Source organism: Pavona decussata, unplaced genomic scaffold (genome assembly GCF_977016875.1).
Source record: "Pavona decussata unplaced genomic scaffold, jaPavDecu1.1 SCAFFOLD_359, whole genome shotgun sequence".
In the NCBI taxonomy this organism is placed as follows: Eukaryota; Metazoa; Cnidaria; class Anthozoa; order Scleractinia; family Agariciidae; genus Pavona; species Pavona decussata.
The window spans coordinates 13,252-19,256 of record NW_028145739.1 but is presented as its reverse complement, the minus strand read 5'-3'; positions in this window follow the sequence as shown (position 1 = coordinate 19,256).

Genomic DNA, 6,005 nt, shown 5'->3' with positions numbered 1-6,005 from the left:
CAACCCCCCAGGTCATGAGAATTAAGATTTTTATCAGCCAAGGTGGATTTTTTTTCTGATCTTTTAAACAACCAACACTCCCTAACCACAGTGTGGGGGCAATTAAGAGAGGAGAATTGGTTCTTTGATTCAATTTATCAGTGGACATATATGTATTCGAGACTTCAAATGGCCATGAGGTTCCATTGGTGGGAACAATTAATTTAGAACTTATTAATAATTATAATAATAATCAACCCTAACACTCATGAATGCAGTTCATTAAGAACTTTCAAACTATTTAAACTGACTACTGAACTCAACTAACCTTCCAGTCCAGTTGATCATGCAAGCAGTGGGTCCATCTCACCCAGAAGGCACGTAGCCCTGGTGGCCTGCTTCTCGCGGCATGAATGCACCCCAGTCAGTCAGTGCTGAGTTGACGGCTTGACAGAAATAAATCCTTGTCAGAGGCTGACATCTGTCAGGCTGCAGACAGTCACAAGCAAAGCAAAACATCAAATCTGATTCTCATTAATGACTTTTTATAAGTGTGACACTGAGACTTTGGAGCAATACAAATTGAAGATGGCTTTGCAAATAACAGAAAAATAAATTTTAAAAAAAAAAAGAAAAGAAAACACACCCAAATTAATGATGGTGACGACGACGTGATGGCAATATGAGACTGGGTCGAACATTTCGACCCAGTTCAAGACTGCAATCAATGTCTGCTTTTCTCAAAATAGATCAATCTTCTGTTGTCAGCTGCATGATACACTTAAGCTGAACAACTCTAAAATATATCCCCAGTGCAGAATTTTTTGATTTGCTTTAGATCGGTTTCAATCAAACTCCCAGCCTAGCTTAAAACATTCAACTTGCCAGCTGGGATTAAATTTAACCCTCTGGTTGTCAAAATGCCTGAATCTGCAGTGAGTTTACTGCAATCAGTCACGATTCAGCCTCATTAGGGCCTAAGAGTGTTGAACATCCAATTTCTCCTTGTAATTTCAAAGACTATTCAACCCCCCAGGTCATGAGAATTAAGATTTTTATCAGCCAAGGTGGATTTTTTTTCTGATCTTTTAAACAACCAACACTCCCTAACCACAGTGTGGGGGCAATTAAGAGAGGAGAATTGGTTCTTTGATTCAATTTATCAGTGGACATATATGTATTCGAGACTTCAAATGGCCATGAGGTTCCATTGGTGGGAACAATTAATTTAGAACTTATTAATAATTATAATAATAATCAACCCTAACACTCATGAATGCAGTTCATTAAGAACTTTCAAACTATTTAAACTGACTACTGAACTCAACTAACCTTCCAGTCCAGTTGATCATGCAAGCAGTGGGTCCATCTCACCCAGAAGGCACGTAGCCCTGGTGGCCTGCTTCTCGCGGCATGAATGCACCCCAGTCAGTCAGTGCTGAGTTGACGGCTTGACAGAAATAAATCCTTGTCAGAGGCTGACATCTGTCAGGCTGCAGACAGTCACAAGCAAAGCAAAACATCAAATCTGATTCTCATTAATGACTTTTTATAAGTGTGACACTGAGACTTTGGAGCAATACAAATTGAAGATGGCTTTGCAAATAACAGAAAAATAAATTTTAAAAAAAAAAAGAAAAGAAAACACACCCAAATTAATGATGGTGACGACGACGTGATGGCAATATGAGACTGGGTCGAACATTTCGACCCAGTTCAAGACTGCAATCAATGTCTGCTTTTCTCAAAATAGATCAATCTTCTGTTGTCAGCTGCATGATACACTTAAGCTGAACAACTCTAAAATATATCCCCAGTGCAGAATTTTTTGATTTGCTTTAGATCGGTTTCAATCAAACTCCCAGCCTAGCTTAAAACATTCAACTTGCCAGCTGGGATTAAATTTAACCCTCTGGTTGTCAAAATGCCTGAATCTGCAGTGAGTTTACTGCAATCAGTCACGATTCAGCCTCATTAGGGCCTAAGAGTGTTGAACATCCAATTTCTCCTTGTAATTTCAAAGACTATTCAACCCCCCAGGTCATGAGAATTAAGATTTTTATCAGCCAAGGTGGATTTTTTTTCTGATCTTTTAAACAACCAACACTCCCTAACCACAGTGTGGGGGCAATTAAGAGAGGAGAATTGGTTCTTTGATTCAATTTATCAGTGGACATATATGTATTCGAGACTTCAAATGGCCATGAGGTTCCATTGGTGGGAACAATTAATTTAGAACTTATTAATAATTATAATAATAATCAACCCTAACACTCATGAATGCAGTTCATTAAGAACTTTCAAACTATTTAAACTGACTACTGAACTCAACTAACCTTCCAGTCCAGTTGATCATGCAAGCAGTGGGTCCATCTCACCCAGAAGGCACGTAGCCCTGGTGGCCTGCTTCTCGCGGCATGAATGCACCCCAGTCAGTCAGTGCTGAGTTGACGGCTTGACAGAAATAAATCCTTGTCAGAGGCTGACATCTGTCAGGCTGCAGACAGTCACAAGCAAAGCAAAACATCAAATCTGATTCTCATTAATGACTTTTTATAAGTGTGACACTGAGACTTTGGAGCAATACAAATTGAAGATGGCTTTGCAAATAACAGAAAAATAAATTTTAAAAAAAAAAAGAAAAGAAAACACACCCAAATTAATGATGGTGACGACGACGTGATGGCAATATGAGACTGGGTCGAACATTTCGACCCAGTTCAAGACTGCAATCAATGTCTGCTTTTCTCAAAATAGATCAATCTTCTGTTGTCAGCTGCATGATACACTTAAGCTGAACAACTCTAAAATATATCCCCAGTGCAGAATTTTTTGATTTGCTTTAGATCGGTTTCAATCAAACTCCCAGCCTAGCTTAAAACATTCAACTTGCCAGCTGGGATTAAATTTAACCCTCTGGTTGTCAAAATGCCTGAATCTGCAGTGAGTTTACTGCAATCAGTCACGATTCAGCCTCATTAGGGCCTAAGAGTGTTGAACATCCAATTTCTCCTTGTAATTTCAAAGACTATTCAACCCCCCAGGTCATGAGAATTAAGATTTTTATCAGCCAAGGTGGATTTTTTTTCTGATCTTTTAAACAACCAACACTCCCTAACCACAGTGTGGGGGCAATTAAGAGAGGAGAATTGGTTCTTTGATTCAATTTATCAGTGGACATATATGTATTCGAGACTTCAAATGGCCATGAGGTTCCATTGGTGGGAACAATTAATTTAGAACTTATTAATAATTATAATAATAATCAACCCTAACACTCATGAATGCAGTTCATTAAGAACTTTCAAACTATTTAAACTGACTACTGAACTCAACTAACCTTCCAGTCCAGTTGATCATGCAAGCAGTGGGTCCATCTCACCCAGAAGGCACGTAGCCCTGGTGGCCTGCTTCTCGCGGCATGAATGCACCCCAGTCAGTCAGTGCTGAGTTGACGGCTTGACAGAAATAAATCCTTGTCAGAGGCTGACATCTGTCAGGCTGCAGACAGTCACAAGCAAAGCAAAACATCAAATCTGATTCTCATTAATGACTTTTTATAAGTGTGACACTGAGACTTTGGAGCAATACAAATTGAAGATGGCTTTGCAAATAACAGAAAAATAAATTTTAAAAAAAAAAAGAAAAGAAAACACACCCAAATTAATGATGGTGACGACGACGTGATGGCAATATGAGACTGGGTCGAACATTTCGACCCAGTTCAAGACTGCAATCAATGTCTGCTTTTCTCAAAATAGATCAATCTTCTGTTGTCAGCTGCATGATACACTTAAGCTGAACAACTCTAAAATATATCCCCAGTGCAGAATTTTTTGATTTGCTTTAGATCGGTTTCAATCAAACTCCCAGCCTAGCTTAAAACATTCAACTTGCCAGCTGGGATTAAATTTAACCCTCTGGTTGTCAAAATGCCTGAATCTGCAGTGAGTTTACTGCAATCAGTCACGATTCAGCCTCATTAGGGCCTAAGAGTGTTGAACATCCAATTTCTCCTTGTAATTTCAAAGACTATTCAACCCCCCAGGTCATGAGAATTAAGATTTTTATCAGCCAAGGTGGATTTTTTTTCTGATCTTTTAAACAACCAACACTCCCTAACCACAGTGTGGGGGCAATTAAGAGAGGAGAATTGGTTCTTTGATTCAATTTATCAGTGGACATATATGTATTCGAGACTTCAAATGGCCATGAGGTTCCATTGGTGGGAACAATTAATTTAGAACTTATTAATAATTATAATAATAATCAACCCTAACACTCATGAATGCAGTTCATTAAGAACTTTCAAACTATTTAAACTGACTACTGAACTCAACTAACCTTCCAGTCCAGTTGATCATGCAAGCAGTGGGTCCATCTCACCCAGAAGGCACGTAGCCCTGGTGGCCTGCTTCTCGCGGCATGAATGCACCCCAGTCAGTCAGTGCTGAGTTGACGGCTTGACAGAAATAAATCCTTGTCAGAGGCTGACATCTGTCAGGCTGCAGACAGTCACAAGCAAAGCAAAACATCAAATCTGATTCTCATTAATGACTTTTTATAAGTGTGACACTGAGACTTTGGAGCAATACAAATTGAAGATGGCTTTGCAAATAACAGAAAAATAAATTTTAAAAAAAAAAAGAAAAGAAAACACACCCAAATTAATGATGGTGACGACGACGTGATGGCAATATGAGACTGGGTCGAACATTTCGACCCAGTTCAAGACTGCAATCAATGTCTGCTTTTCTCAAAATAGATCAATCTTCTGTTGTCAGCTGCATGATACACTTAAGCTGAACAACTCTAAAATATATCCCCAGTGCAGAATTTTTTGATTTGCTTTAGATCGGTTTCAATCAAACTCCCAGCCTAGCTTAAAACATTCAACTTGCCAGCTGGGATTAAATTTAACCCTCTGGTTGTCAAAATGCCTGAATCTGCAGTGAGTTTACTGCAATCAGTCACGATTCAGCCTCATTAGGGCCTAAGAGTGTTGAACATCCAATTTCTCCTTGTAATTTCAAAGACTATTCAACCCCCCAGGTCATGAGAATTAAGATTTTTATCAGCCAAGGTGGATTTTTTTTCTGATCTTTTAAACAACCAACACTCCCTAACCACAGTGTGGGGGCAATTAAGAGAGGAGAATTGGTTCTTTGATTCAATTTATCAGTGGACATATATGTATTCGAGACTTCAAATGGCCATGAGGTTCCATTGGTGGGAACAATTAATTTAGAACTTATTAATAATTATAATAATAATCAACCCTAACACTCATGAATGCAGTTCATTAAGAACTTTCAAACTATTTAAACTGACTACTGAACTCAACTAACCTTCCAGTCCAGTTGATCATGCAAGCAGTGGGTCCATCTCACCCAGAAGGCACGTAGCCCTGGTGGCCTGCTTCTCGCGGCATGAATGCACCCCAGTCAGTCAGTGCTGAGTTGACGGCTTGACAGAAATAAATCCTTGTCAGAGGCTGACATCTGTCAGGCTGCAGACAGTCACAAGCAAAGCAAAACATCAAATCTGATTCTCATTAATGACTTTTTATAAGTGTGACACTGAGACTTTGGAGCAATACAAATTGAAGATTTTAAAGAGCCTGAGGAAGAACATTTATTTGAAATAAGCTAGTAAGTAAATTGATAAGCCATCAGGCCATCACTAAATAAATCACTAAATAAATTAATCTTGCACTCACTCATGAATGCAGTTCATTAAGAACTTTCAAACTATTTAAACTGACTACTGAACTCAATTCACCTTCCAGTCCAGTTGATCATGGAAGCAGTACGTCTCACCCAGAAGGCACGTACCCCTCGTGCGCCGAGTCGAGCGACATCAAATGCACCCCAGTCAGTCCTCGGAGTTCACGGCTTGACTTAAATCCTTGTCAGAGCCTTATCTGAGGCTGCAGACAGTGACAAGCAAAGCAAAAAATCAAATCTGATTGCACTGACACCTCATATGGTCCTGGGCACTCAGGCAAACTTTAAGTGTGAGACTAC